This window comes from Scatophagus argus, chromosome 23 (genome assembly GCF_020382885.2).
Source record: "Scatophagus argus isolate fScaArg1 chromosome 23, fScaArg1.pri, whole genome shotgun sequence".
NCBI classification, from domain to species: Eukaryota; Metazoa; Chordata; class Actinopteri; family Scatophagidae; genus Scatophagus; species Scatophagus argus.
In genome coordinates this window covers 8,280,227-8,294,796 of record NC_058515.1, presented here as the reverse complement: position 1 = coordinate 8,294,796, position 14,570 = coordinate 8,280,227, and the positions used below count along the sequence as shown (strand labels likewise).

The 14,570-nt window shown below is 42.0% G+C and overlaps 1 protein-coding gene across 14 annotated transcripts in view; it reads right to left on the bottom strand.

Annotated features, from left to right (window-relative positions):
• Positions 1 to 14,570, bottom strand: part of LOC124054617 (adhesion G protein-coupled receptor L3-like) — a 198,641-nt gene that overhangs the window by 162,056 nt on the left and 22,015 nt on the right. For 13 of the 14 annotated variants that reach the window (XM_046380811.1, XM_046380810.1, XM_046380816.1 and 10 more), the window contains exon 2: positions 10,071 to 10,156. The gene's annotated coding sequence lies outside the window, so the exon portion shown is untranslated. Of the gene's footprint in view, positions 1 to 5,131; positions 5,237 to 10,070; positions 10,157 to 14,570 lie in introns of all 14 variants that reach the window. The other variant, XM_046380812.1, reaches the window with a different exon arrangement.

The following is a 14,570-nucleotide window of genomic DNA, read 5'->3' as shown; positions in this document are numbered from 1 at the left end:
AGAAGAAAAGTGATCCGGTGTATTCAACACCGGCGAGGGCCATTAGCCGGAGCTGGTTAAATAAGGATAGCGCTAACTGAGGCGCTAACAGAGACGGGAAACATCTGCTGCTCGCGCTGGGCCCTTGTTGGCCCTGAGGATTCCGCCTTTGATCAGCGGCCCTCGCAACCACCTTCCTACAAGAGCTCAGATGAAACAGCCTCTCAAACACACACATAAAAAGTGCAAGAGAAGCACACCCACACTGAAAGAAACACAAGTGCAAACACACAAGAAAACAAGCAGGGCTCAGATCTGCACCAATGTATATGCACACAAGCAGACTGATGTATCTGGAAATTGGAAGATAATTTTAATACCATTTTCTTTCAAATCTCCTGAATCACTGGTTTACTCTTTCTGGGCAGAGATAAATAAAAACTTGCACGACTACTTCCCTTCTTTGTCATGAAAAAAATATGACATATTCACATTTCCAGCGGAAGCAAGCCAAACACCTCACTCAACAGCGGGCCAGACGCCACCTTTGGACTGCCAATCCCGCTGTTGTATTTCCCCCACCTGTGACGGGAAGATGATTCACTAGGCCTGCCAGACTGCATCGAGGGACTGTGTGTACTGGGGCGTACTCGCTGCCAGCACAGACAGAGGGTGAAAAAAGAAACACCATCCTCTGCACTGCACTGTGACCTGCAAATGCAGTTGATAAAATAATGTGGCCTGTGAGCAGATGTATCATACTCTACCTACTCGGGGTGTAACAATTCACCAATTCGAATCAAGGCATCAGGCCAAATGATTATGATATGGCAGACGGGAGCATAACTGGGCCTTATACACAGGGAGAATGCTAAAATTGACGCCACCCTGCATGAACACACCACCTGCACCAGAAAAGCAATAAGAGAATTATAGGTTAAATTGGATTTTTTTTTTCTTTTTTTTTCTTTTTTTTTTAAAGCGAGCATGTAAAGTATATGAAATTTTTTGGCTCTGTATTTTTAGCCGTAGAACCCACGCTCCACCTGTGCTGCATTCCTCCATGAATACACAAACAGCACCAAGACAGTTTTTGTTTTGACAATACAAATGGAATACTAGATATAACCAGGCAACACGGATTTCAAGAGGAATTTACAGCTAGGCCACACTCCAAACTCCCGAGACAACATAAATAACAGGGCATATTTCTGCAAAACATATTTTCTTTCCCTTTACATGCATTATCTCCAGTCATACTTTTCTCAACTTATACTTTTTCCATGAATTTAAGTCTGAAATAACTGCCATCGTGTGACACAATGAAATGTGGGGATCAAGGAAGGCTTTTTCATGGGCTACACCAAACAACATAAAGCTGTGAATTTCTTTCAACAGGCTACTTAATATGTAAAATAAAGAAACGGTGCTACATCGTCAGGTGGACTTGAAAGAATTGTCAAATTATTAAATTAAAGCAATCTAATTAATGTGAAGAGTGAAGAGAGTTCAAGTGGTTTGCAAAGGCAAGGACTGCATTAGTTCTAATCTGTGCTTAATAAATTTCAGCGTACTGCATCTCGAACTGTATTACACCATAGATCACATGACAAATGGGAATCCAATTTATCAAGCTGGAGAACTCTACCTCATACCTTTAGCTGTTCTTCAAAATGGAAGAAAGAAAAAATACTTTCACATAGAAAAAGTGGGAAGAACAGGGAAAAAATTCTGGTGGGTAATTATAAAGGCCACAGGAGTTCAAAAGTCTTAATGGAATGACTTGTGCTCGCGCCAAATAATTTTTTTTCCCCCACACATGCTTTTGCTCCTCGCCATTTCCAGGTGTTCATTATTCCAACCATGGAGAACATCCTGAGGGTCGTGCCATGTTCTAATTCCTAATTAACTGTCCAGAACAAAGATCATGGATGGCGGTGACCCTGACCGGCGAACAGCACCGGTTGGAGTCTCAGGGCATTACTCTTACTCAGGTTTGTAACTGCTCATTCCCAATACACCTTCCTCCAACAAAGTTACGGAACAGTGTGTCACAGAATCGCAAGAACTGGGACATGCTTTGAGAAAAGCAACCTAAAGCCCGCTGGAGGCTACGCTTTTTTAAGACATAGCACAACTGGAGACACCTGAGGACTTTGGGGGCTTATGGGTAACCACTGTTAAAGATCCTGGGTCAGACTCTGTTTATTATGTGCCACCTATCTGTCAACCAGGATGTAAACAGCGGGGAAAAATACAACAAATGAATAATTCCCGACTTCACTGCTAATCTCGGCTAAAGCTGCGTACCTATCAGTGGCATGTTTTTACACTGTCTCTGAGATTAGTCATGTGTACTCTCCCTGTGCACATACATATTAGGGCATTACTGGCACTTGTAGGAATACAAAAGCAGCGGCGATGACTAAAATGCAGATGTTTGCTTTGGAGAGATCAGGCATGCCCTCTGTGTTACAACACGGGCCACCTGCAGTCTGGGAAATAGGTTTCTGGGGGGAATTAGAGGATTCTGATGAATGAACAAGACAGACATGAGTAACCCGGCCCAATATACTGCTTATCTACAAGCTTATGTTGCACAAAGGAGGCAGATAAGCACAGACATGCCAGCAGAATGAAGGAATGGAGAAATCAGTGGAAATGAGGCCGAGAGGGTGAAGAAAACATACCAAGGTCAAGATCTACAGGAACGCGGTCAGCTGCGACAAAGCCTGAACGCTTTGAATTGCCGAAGAACAGTTAACCATTGACTGGAGGGACTAGTCAAGCTACACAGCACGGAATCCATGTCATTCGTGGTTATTCAATTCCGGAGACCATGGAAACAAAGCATAAGGGCATTATTCATGGCCCTGGGCAGTGAATGCAACACTAATCAATATGAAAGAAAGGCATTGTGGCTGGTCTTAGAGGACAGGTGATATTATGGCGGTGTGTGTTACTCTCTGTGCGTGTGCATATGAATAAGATTATCCTGCCTATTAGTGTTATCTTTGAGGTAGGTGGTCTGGATGGTAGTAGCAAGCATCACATTGCAACTATTAATCTGTGACAGTGAGGAAAGGACACATATTGCACGGCCTTTTTACACTTTCTAATGATTAACTTTATTAACTTTGACATGAGCCTGTAAACCCTTGCTATGAGGTAGTCTTTAGAAACCCGTTTTTGCACATAGAAAAAGGAGGCAAGTCTGATGAAAACTGGTGCAGGCTGTTTTTTGTTTGTTGTCATCCATCCTAAATGCACTGCTGTCAAGCACAGTCTTTCATATACTACATATATAAGATATTCTTATCATCAGGGCAGAGTGAGTTTGATCAATAAACACTAAATCATTGTGCAACAAGTACAATGACCAGTCAATCGTTTAAGTCCGTATAGCAAGTGCTACATTTCCCAATGGGAAGACTTGCAGCTTTTCTATGAATTATGTAGTTATAGTTTGGGTTCAGCTCTCAGACATCTTTCAGTTCTCAGAAATTTTTTAGGTAATTTCTATGGCTGTCTGACATCTGACTCGACTGAATCAAATAATCAAACAAATAAGCAAAACTTGTAGTCCTATAGCTCATTTCACGCAAAACAAAATCTGCCAAGCAGCAGTCCTACATTTCTTGAAGATTAAGACAACATGGAAATCTGTGATGAAATCAGTCTGTGGCAAAATGACATTTTTCAAGTAGTGACAGAGAATTGTAACTCTGTTCCCATTTGTGACCAGCGTCTGGAATGGTCTGCTAAGTGAAGAGCCACAGCAAGTCTGGCTCAAGCCTGTTGGAGCACTCCACAATAAGACACAAGTGACAAAATTGAACTTCACTTGTCAAGTGCCATAATTCCATCCTCGGCGTATATTACGCAAACATCCACAGCACAAGGAAACAAATCCCATTGACTTGATTTTGATTTAATTATTCCTCTTGAAAAGGTTTCCTGCTCTCTTTTTTTCTGAACCTGAGGGGACAAAAGAAAAAAAGAAAAATTGCTTTTTTAGAAGGAATCTCTACCTATTTGAGAACTGAATTGCTTCCTGCTTGTGAGATTCCATTCACGAGAACCCACCTTCACTTATTTCATTTAAATCTGAGCAACTGTGGCACTCAATACAATGAGGTTTCACTTTGGTAAAATAAGAAAGAAATACTAAATACGGTGTGACTAAGGTGGGGGTGGGGACGAGGGGGTTCATTCTGGAGAAAATTCTGCCTTTTGAGAAGAAGTGTTGACAGAGTAGCAAGAGACAGTGAAATGGAAGGAGAAAGAATTAAGAGAGGTGTAGAAAGGGGTAGTGTACAGTTTCAATCACCAAACAAAACACTACATATTTCTTTGAAAGACAAAGTGTTAAGTTAGGCTACTCTGCAAGCTGTCAATAGCAACGTTCATCATATGGCCAGCCGCAGTCTATATATTGATTAAACCATCCATCACTTAACTCTACAAGACATTATTTCTAATTAAAAAGTAAGTCATAAATTTCCGGCTTTATTGCCAGGCTGCGGTTGTAAATAAAATTCAAGGGAGGGCAGAAACAGATTGCAGGCCCTGTCCATGGTTTAGAGCCACCGTAAAAAGGACAGACGGGTGTGATGGCACCTTTGGGATCCTCACATCCAGACCGCCAGGCTGACAGCAGGGTGGTGCTCTGCTTCGTCCTGGATAAATCAATAATTTCCCCTGGTTGTGTTTTTATAAGACATGCTCTTCCCCCCTCCTTCAGAGGTGCTAAGGAGCACGTCATGCATATGGAGAACAAATATGTAAATTAAATTTTCATAAACCACTTGGGAATATGAGAAAGGAACAGTGGTCGGTGTACTTGAAAATGATGTATAATCATAAGAGGCCATGAGAGTGTATGAAAGCACTAGATTGTACGACTGGGTTGGTCGGTAGGCTGGCAGTGACAACAAGCTCCTATTATCCATCTGTGTCTCCATTTTCCCCTGCTAAACAACAACTTTGCTGCCAAATCTGCAGTCGCAGGACATTATTTAATGATCCCTGTTGATAAAGAGGCCATTAGTACACCTACACTGTAGCCAAGGCTCTGACGTTGGACAGGCAAACACAGAGCACATTCTCAGTCATAGCAGAGGACACTTCACATCTGACAACTGCTGATTACCTCAGCGTGTACGCCGGTCGTATGGCGGTGAACTCCCATGACAGCCAGTTGAGGAGTGTTGGTTATTTTTTGATGGGCACAGAGGGATGTCTGATTTTGCAGGTACTAGACAAAGGAAGGGAGGAAATAGAGGGAATTCAGGGGAGAAAATGAAGAGAAGGCATGTCAGCCTGCACTGCCAACAAAAGAAAGCAAGTGCAATCATTATTCATCCGTCCACATTTTTCTCTCCTGGGCAGACTTTTTATTTTTTTTTTATCCATAGCCGCCAGAATGGGAGTGGCTCCCACCACACAAGCAACCTCAGACTGTGACTTAGTAAAGGAGGAAAGGCTGGGGAATCATATTTGGTTAGCTGACGTCCAGACAGGTTGCTCCCCAACATGAGGGAGGTGGCCTTAGTCTTGGTGAGAGACACAAAGAGAGAATTACGCTCCGGGGGGGATGCGAGAACTAATGAGTGAGCTAAAAAGGACAAGATGGAGTGATTCTCTATAAAAAGACCAGCAGTAATCTGTGCTTCTCCTCCCTCTCCTCTCCCCTTAATGTCCTGAGAGATCTTGGCTCCTCCGCAAAAACCTCCTGCCTCCACACATCAAACAGAGCTGATTAGAGCTGCACACCTTGCTGGAGCTAAACCTTCGGCGGGGGTGCAACCCAAGTTCAAGGAAGTCTCAGTGAACTCAGTACAAAAACCAAACAGAAAAAAATCTTCAAGTTAGTGGACATCTCTCTCTCTCTCTGGACTATACACATTTGAACATCTTCCATTAAATCAGTATGTGACTACAAAGACCAACTCGAGTATCCAATTAGCATATCTATATCCCAATGCCTTACAGCTCAAATAACATCAGTGTCTTTCAGATGTTTCCAGTGTGCTGCTTTAGATTCTTCTGTCATGTCAGATGATATCAGCATAGTCCCAGAGGTGCAAGCGGTTGCTTGAATCTAACTGTCATCAGCAGATCGTCCTGTTCTTTTACATTAGCATAAATGACCACGGTGATGATGAGGAAGAGGAGGGGGGGGATCAACAGGAAGAGGCGGGGGGGGGGGAGAAAAGTAGGGGAAGAGTTGGCAGAAGATGATGGAGACAGACCACTGAGCTGCTATGTGAGTTTGCTGTCATGGGTGTTGTTTTATTAAGACACCCAAACTGTCAGGGCAGGTATCAGGAGAGCAGCCGGGCACATCACAAGACACTTGTGCTAACATCCCAGTAACCCCTTCTCATACTGAAATAGCTCCATCCAAATTTATCGGTCTCTCTGTCTGACTCAGGGATGGAGGAGGTGGGGACACCATTGTCGAAGGGACTGTTAAATATACCAATCAAGACAAGGGAGACATTCACCTGCACAGCCCTCTGAGACTGAGGACGTGGGCTGTGACAAGCAATAAAAATGAGAGTTTGTGTGGGAGAGACTGACACAGAGAAAATAATACAACTTGTTACAAATGTGCATTTTTCCAGAAATCACTCCACTAGACCAATGTTAAAGGACCAGGTCAACAGCACGGTGATTCCTTGGACTGTGCATTAACCAAACATGATAGAACACATTCATTCTTATTGAGCATTAGAAGTGCTGTTAGGCAGATTATGTTACATCTGGACCAGGCTGGCAGGTCCTCTATGTTTCTCTGTTTTATGCTAAGCTAAGCTAACCAGCTGCTCGCTGTGGCTTCATACTGAACAGACAGACATGAGAATCTCAATCTTCTCTTGACATTTTTTTCCCAAAATGAGACACAACTTACTTAAACTTTTAAATTAACTGTAGCTGAACTATCTATTTCTACAGTTGTGTTGATGTGTGAAAAACCCTCATCGCACTGTCATGTATATTAATATTCCTCCATGAGATACATGATTTGCTGAATTTAAAAACGCATGCAGAAATCACAACTGAAAAAAAAAAAACATGCTTTTACCATGACAACGCAGTCCCAGAGAGTACAGCCACTGAAGGCATAAAGATTTTAGAGGAAAAGGTGGAAGGGTTGCAGAGTGTCCCTGTAAACACTACTTTAAGTAGAAGTACATGCACATTTTCTGTATGTATACTGATTTACGCTATATGCTGATCAGGCAAGACCACTGCGCACTCAGATAAATATATCTCCTAAAGAGCTTGACAACACTGTGAATAATTAAGGTTACAGCTGCCTTAAGTTCAGAACAAAACAGGAGATAAATGCCCTAGCGTGGTGTGCAGTTGTGTGAATATATCTTTAATTTATTCAAACGGAGGCACCCATACAGACATGGCCTATGATACTACATCTTTAAAAAAACATAATTAGATTTAAGTATATTGGTTTGGAGATAAATCAACAATACTCTACTACTACAATAATTTAGGAAATCTGGCATATAAACACGTGCTATTTTTGCATGATATTCATCTGCCCACCCCAGTTTCCAAGTACATGAGAGAACATGAGATGAATCAGTGACATTTTCATGCAGCTGCAGGAGGGTTCTCTCATGCACTCATCACCTGTTGGGACAAAATGACCACAAACATGTCTGAGAAAACACATTTCCAGAAGGTTGCTGTTGTCAAGACAGCAGCAATTTGCATGGAGGGCCAACAAATTTGTCATTACCAGCCATGCACTACATCAAGCAATGTGTGCCTTTTAAATAATTGGGTCATTTAGAGGGTTTTCAAGTCTCTGTCTGGTATCCTTGAGCCAGGTTGCTTTGGTGCTGACCATAGTTGCCCAAGTAACAGGACACAACAACAAAGATGTGCAAAGTCAACTATCTCTGGACAGGATTCAAATTCAAGAACACTGCCGACATCGGCCAAAAGGACTTCACTCCCTTTCCAGTCAAATGACCTGTTTTGCATCATTTCGAGAAATCCGGGCAGGATCACACTATGAAAACAAATAGCAGGGCTTTAAGATAACAGAACCAAAGCCGACAGGGCTAATGTCATCACAGGCCATTATGGTCTAACTAACTTGAATGGCTGATGCTATGGGCAACCTTGTTGGGTATGCAAAGCATTTTGGGAGGGTCCAGAAGATCATATTCTCCAACAAGAGTTTCGTAGTTGAACAGGTTTCCAGAATTTCATAATTAAAGAGTTGGCCTAAACGTCTTACTGCCCAACCTTATAATCTGTAAACCCTTCAGAGAATATTGTGCATGTAACTAAAGGTGGATTTTTGCCTTTCTTTGGCCAGAAAAAAAGAAATCTCCCCAAAGTAGGTTAGAATTAATCCAAAGTGACCACAAATTAGGCACAAGAAGGTGCATCAAATGAAGGTTGTGATTCCACGTCGGGGTGCATTACGATATTTATCATCAAAGCCATCCCCAGCTTTTAATTCATTTGACATCTTTCAGCACTAATACAGTATCTGATTTCTGAGGAGCACCAGCGCACGGTCACACAGCGTGACATCTGGAGGAAAGCAGCGGGTTGCAGGACAAGTTTGCTGAAATGTGTTTCTATACAGAACAGAGATCAGCGCCATTATGTCTGTACTAGAGTTAGGCTTCATATCTAAAAAGCACGAGCAAGCGCCACACGTAACTACCGCCCACTGCTCTCAGTGTTATTCAAATGACAGCACAATTCTATTTTCACCTCACCGCTAATGTGACCATTCCTCCTATGTCAGCAACATTTACTGTCCTTTCCTTTGTGCTGGATGTGCGAGCAAACTTGCAAATTAATTCTAAAAGTGGGATAATCCTGGAATGTGTATGTCGCTGCTGGGATTGAGTTGAAATGAAGTTCCCAGTTACATTCTTTCTGAAATCTCCCATCCCATCAACTCTCATGAAGCAGTGATATAGAGGATTTAAGATCCTGAGGACTAATCCAAAAGGTGATAGGACATACTCTTCATCAGCGCAAGTTTTTATGGCTTAATCTCACTGAATACATTTTCATAAAATAACATAAAAACATCAACAGGGTCTCGAAAAGCAATGTATAAACAAAGAAATATGCTCTGCCACAAAGAAGTTGTTAGGGAAAGAGGAAACGAGGGGAAGCTGCATTGCGTTGGCTGAAGGGAAAATGAGTTACATGGATGTAGCAGAGTATGTTTGTGTGTAGGTGTGTGTTTGAGTGAGAGCGAGGAGGAGGAGGCGGTGGTAGCGGCGGGAAGGGGGGGGGCTGACATCGGCAGGCAAACCTATCATCCACAGAGCCCACCAGTAAACTCTGTAGGGCAAACAATCTCCCTAATTGAATTCAATCCAGGCTCACCACAGGAGGCAGGGAGGCTGGTGGCTCCATTAAGTATGGAGAGGGTTGGTGGAGGTGGCGGAGGAAAGTGTGTGCATATCAACAGGATGAGGAGGGGGAGGGCTTGAGCTGGCAAGACAAGTGAGCAAGGAAGGGGAGAGAAGATAAGTACAAGAAGCAGAGAGCAAACACGGAGCTGTAGAAGACAACAATGACAAACAGACAGGGAGAGGAGAAAGAGCTCGGTGCACGAAGGTTTTGGTGTTTAAGGGGCGAAGGGGTGTGTGAGTGTGTGTGCAAGGAACAAGAGACTAGAGGCAAAGAGAAATGGAAGCCAGCTGCGCTTTTGCATGATTACAGCGAAAACATCATTTGCATCACGGAATGGAATCCAAACACACTCGGTAGATATGTATGGTTACCAAGCAAGAAAGCCCTCCTTGTCGCTGGCGGCAGAAATTAAAGGCTTACCGGCGATGTCCCACAGATTTGCATACGAAGATGAGTACCTATCATGAATCATTTTCATAAACATCCTATTGCACATAAAGAACAAGCCCAATTGGCCCACGTGAATACACTTCATTACTGTGGCATGTTGGGGGCAGGAAACCGCTTGTGCACTTGATCTGGGATCTACTGCGTATTCATGGCAATTAATGACACATTTTAGGCCGACTTTTGCCATCATCTGAAAAGGTGATAAAACTGTACAATACCTCGTACTTAGAGGGAGTCTGATTCTTGAGCGTTCTCCTCACAAATCTTGTGTATCACATTCCAGATAATAAAAGCCTGCTCTGCCCTGTAAGGAAATGGAGAGAAGAAGCATGTTAGGAGACAGAACAGGATAGTCTTGTGTCAGTAAAACATAGCAATGCCTACTCTTTCAAATTAGGTGACAAGGGACATAATTAAAAGTCTAACATTACAAATTATTAACTTCTAAATCACCACTAACTGACCCATGCACATTGAGGACATGGGTTTATTTTTATAAGCTGAAAAAAAAAAAAAGAAATACTGAAAATAACAATTTTTCAGTGCCAGAAGTGTTAGTTTGTCACAGTCCCATCACGCATAAACTCTACATCTCGGTCTCTTCTGGGTCGACCATCATTAAGTGGCATCTTCATAAATTTTTCAGCTGTTGTCTGGTTCCCACACTCTGGACTACTGCTGTATGAAGTGCTATTCAGGTCACATCAGCTTTTAATGGCTGATTTATTAAGGCCCAACAGGGGCTTGGTGATGGGCTTCAGGACAAAGAGCCTGTTTTAAACTGCATTAACACTCTGCAGTAAATATCCCATACAACATTAGCATTTTGATGACTGCCTACCCCAGTCACCTTTTGCATCGTCTCATTTTCCCCTCACGCACATTTTGCTCTCCTGCTCTGCCTCATCGCCTCGTCAACCCGTCTTTTTTCACGAGCCACTTTTTGTCAGCCTTCGTGTCAGTTCCTCTTCACTTTTTTCCACTCGTCACAATCAGTATAAACCTTTGTTCGGCTGGTACGGGCGTCCGCAGGTGAAGTGGTTACATTTAATTATGGCCGAATTAATGAGCGACATGTACAGATCCAAGGGGGTAAATTCAAATTCTATTCAGTGAAATTGAAAAACTTGTGTCTTCCTCACCTTCGGTGCAGAAAACCATGTCACCTTACTCTCTTTCGTTATTGTGATGCAAACTATCTTTACTTAATTTCTAATTAAATCTCACCTGCATTAAAAAAAAGGAATGAGCACCAAAGCATTTGTAATTGAGGTGTCTATAGAAGGTTAAGGTCTTGAATAATAATCCAAAATGAAAAAGGATTAATCGGTAGCACAGTGTTTACTATGTAAATTAGGTAGATATTGGATTACTCACAATTAAAAAAACCTATTTGGGTTGTCTGTCACATGCTTTTAAAGTCAAAGCTATCACAGACACGCAAAACTGAAAAAGACAAGCCGTCAGCTTCCAACTGACATCATGTTTAATGTTGTGCATGTGTGCTTCAAATTGTGCAGAGATGCTACAAAGCAAAGAAAAAGAAATTCTCATTTGTATTGCCAAACTTCCACAATATCATCTGGGTACAATGGCTGACCGAACTTGGCTTCCGAACAAGTGCCGGGGACGTGCTGCATCAAATCTGCTATTCATTATGTTTGATCAAATTGGAGACTTTGGCAGCGAAAGCAAATGCCACAGGTCAATTCAGCTGAACCACCCAAGCTAGTCTGGTCAACGGAGCATCTGCCAGTCGTTTAGCAGGCCTTGAAGTGTTTGGAAAGGAATACAATCACACCATATTGCAACAATCCCTGACCACAAACTGCCGAACAAAAGGAGAGACCAAGTTCACAGACAAGAGAAAATAAAAACTACATTCTTGGTGGTTTAATGGCTCCTAGTTGGCTTTCATCATCAACTGACACTGGATCCACACCAAATTTACAGTAATGGCACTAATCTTGAGTTTATACATATTTACATCTTATTAAACCCACATTCACTGCTCCTCTCCCTGATTTTCCACACTGAGCAGAAACACAGAGTCAGAGCCCAATTCAAACCTGCGCTCTCATAATCATCTGTGTTGAAGTACTGGCAGTAGCTGAGAACTCAAGCCTCCAAAATATCTTCAAAGGGTTTTGGACCAGTGAAATGTACACCAGGCAGTTCCAGGCACTCAAGGCAATCTCGTACCATTACTACAAGGATGTTCATCCCAAAGATATGCAAGTCTATTGAAGTACCAGGCACGGATGACCCAGTGTGACACTGTGAGAGATAAATGCTTATTAATTCCAGGTTGCTCATTAATGAAAGCATAACTGTAGAGTTACTCAGGAATGTGTTGAGCTATTAACACCATGGCTGGCATTATAGGGCCGGATTTAATTTGAAAAGACATCTCATTGCAAATTTTTCTGGGCAGTATCACAATTGCAATGAATATCACCTTTTCCAAATTTAACTAGAGGCCTGTGTTTGTGGTACACATAGTATTAAACAAGATAAGACAGCCAGTCAAGTTAGCAGTAAAATTAAAGTAAAGTAAAAAAGTAAGTAAAGTAAAAACTGAACAATCAGAGAAGTGGAGTGCTTGGCATAACTCAAACATGTGAAAATATAATCATGGCTTTCAAAAGTGGCCGGAAGTAATGACAAACAGCTGAAAAGTCGCATTTGACAACGTTTTTGGTATCGCACAATGAGCACCACCTCGCTGTAATGTAGACAGCTCTGTACTGCAGAAGCTTGAGCTCACATTAACCCTGGAACACTACTGTGGGACCAAACCGACAGAGGGATTTTGGTTTTACATCATGTTATTAACTTTTTACTGACTTCTGAGGATATTCCAGAGAGCAAAAAATGATATGAAAAAGTTCTGCTGGACTGCCAAGTAAGCCAGCCAGATCGCTTGATATCTGTAAGTGAATGATTCCCCACTGCAGAGGAATGCTCAAAACCAAGGGGAGGTGCTGCAAGTGCAAACTTTATGGCAGACACACACACAAAAAATGTTCCTTGAAAGGATGTTTTTGGATCTTTTCTTCACCAAATTATCTACTGTACCCTGTTTTTTCAGTTCCCATGTTTAAAAGAGTGTTTTCTAAATTACAAAGTGATGAAACGCAGGACGACTATCCTGTTTTCGCTGCCAAAACCTCACACTCAAATCTGATTTCGCACCCTCAGTGTGATTCACTGTGGTGCACTGTGCTGCCTATCATTGTTAAGTGTGGTCAGAAGTGCAACAGACCACATTTCTGACCTCAGCTGACAGTAATGCTGGGTGTGACAATGCTTTTCTGCCATGAACGATGAGTTTCATCATCCTTTATAAAGTTCATTTCAGCAGAACTAAAGAAAGCATTGAAACTGGGTGAAAAGGGAAAGTTATCTCCCAAAACTGACAAACATTTCCTACAAAGCACACAACAAATTAGCTGACCTCCCTGTTTTAATTAGCTCCCACAGTGTCTGTTGATGGCAACAAACTGTCACAGAGATGTTAAAACTAGCCGCATCTGTGGGCCTAGTTTCATTCTTGTACATACTGTATATAAATATGTTTATAACATTTTTTGTGTCACGCTGTGTGTTTAATCTGAACAAGCACACCCGAACAAAAGCATAAATAGTCAGTTTTCTCCTGAATGCTTTATAACTACTAAATGGTACTAAAATTGAATTATACACATAATGTAGCTGCTTTTCACAATAAAAGGAAGGTAACAGCATACATTTTTATTCATTTATTCATTTCATTAAATTTCATTTATTAACGTCATTAAACTCATTTTATTGATATTTACTTTTTTTTTTGTTTGTTTGGGACCAACTTCACTCTTCCTCTGCTCCTCTACAGCCTGTGTTAGCTTTGCAGCTGTTAGTTACCTCACCCTCAGGCTTCAAGCTGTTTCAAGGTAGATAGCCAATCATGATGAATAGTACAGGGACATGGATTTCACCATCTGAGAGAGAACTCAGACAGGACAAAAAGTACTCTTCCAGCCTCCAGCCTCAAAGCAAAAAGTTGAATATTATAGTTTCAGGGCAGTCTTGAAATACATTAGTGGCTCGAGCACCAGATTATCATTGCATGTCAAAATAAATAAATAAATAAATACAATCAGAAGACAAAAGAACATATGATAAAGCAATGGACGCATGCAGCCACTGTATGAATGATCGAAGTCGACAGCCTGTGGTGTGTCTCTATAAAAGCATTTACCGAGGCGCAGCACCGCAGCCTGCCGAAAGCTCATCAAAGAGTGGCTTATTTTATCAGCCAAGTGGAAAATGTGCTGAGAAAGAGAGGGAGAGGCAATAGTGAGGAAGTCAGCGAGAGTAACTAAGCTATTGTGGCCATCGCTGACCCAAACACCCGCGTTACAGTAGTCACGGCTGCTCACAACAAAAGCCCTAATCGGCGGAGCAGGCCTGTGCATGTGGAGGGGCCAAAGGCAAAGGGGATATGGCTCATGTACAGAAAATGTATTGAGGTGGTGGCATCTGTTAGAAGTAGAGTCAGCCTTGAGTAACCTACATACTCGTGTGTGTGAAGTGCAATATGCACTGCTGGTACTTATTCGACTACTTGCAGCTATTTCACAGATTATACAGACTTTAAAATGAGCTGTTCTCAGAGACAGAAATAACCAGGCTTCATAAAGATTCAGTTTGCACCCTCAGGTAAACTGCACTTCTAG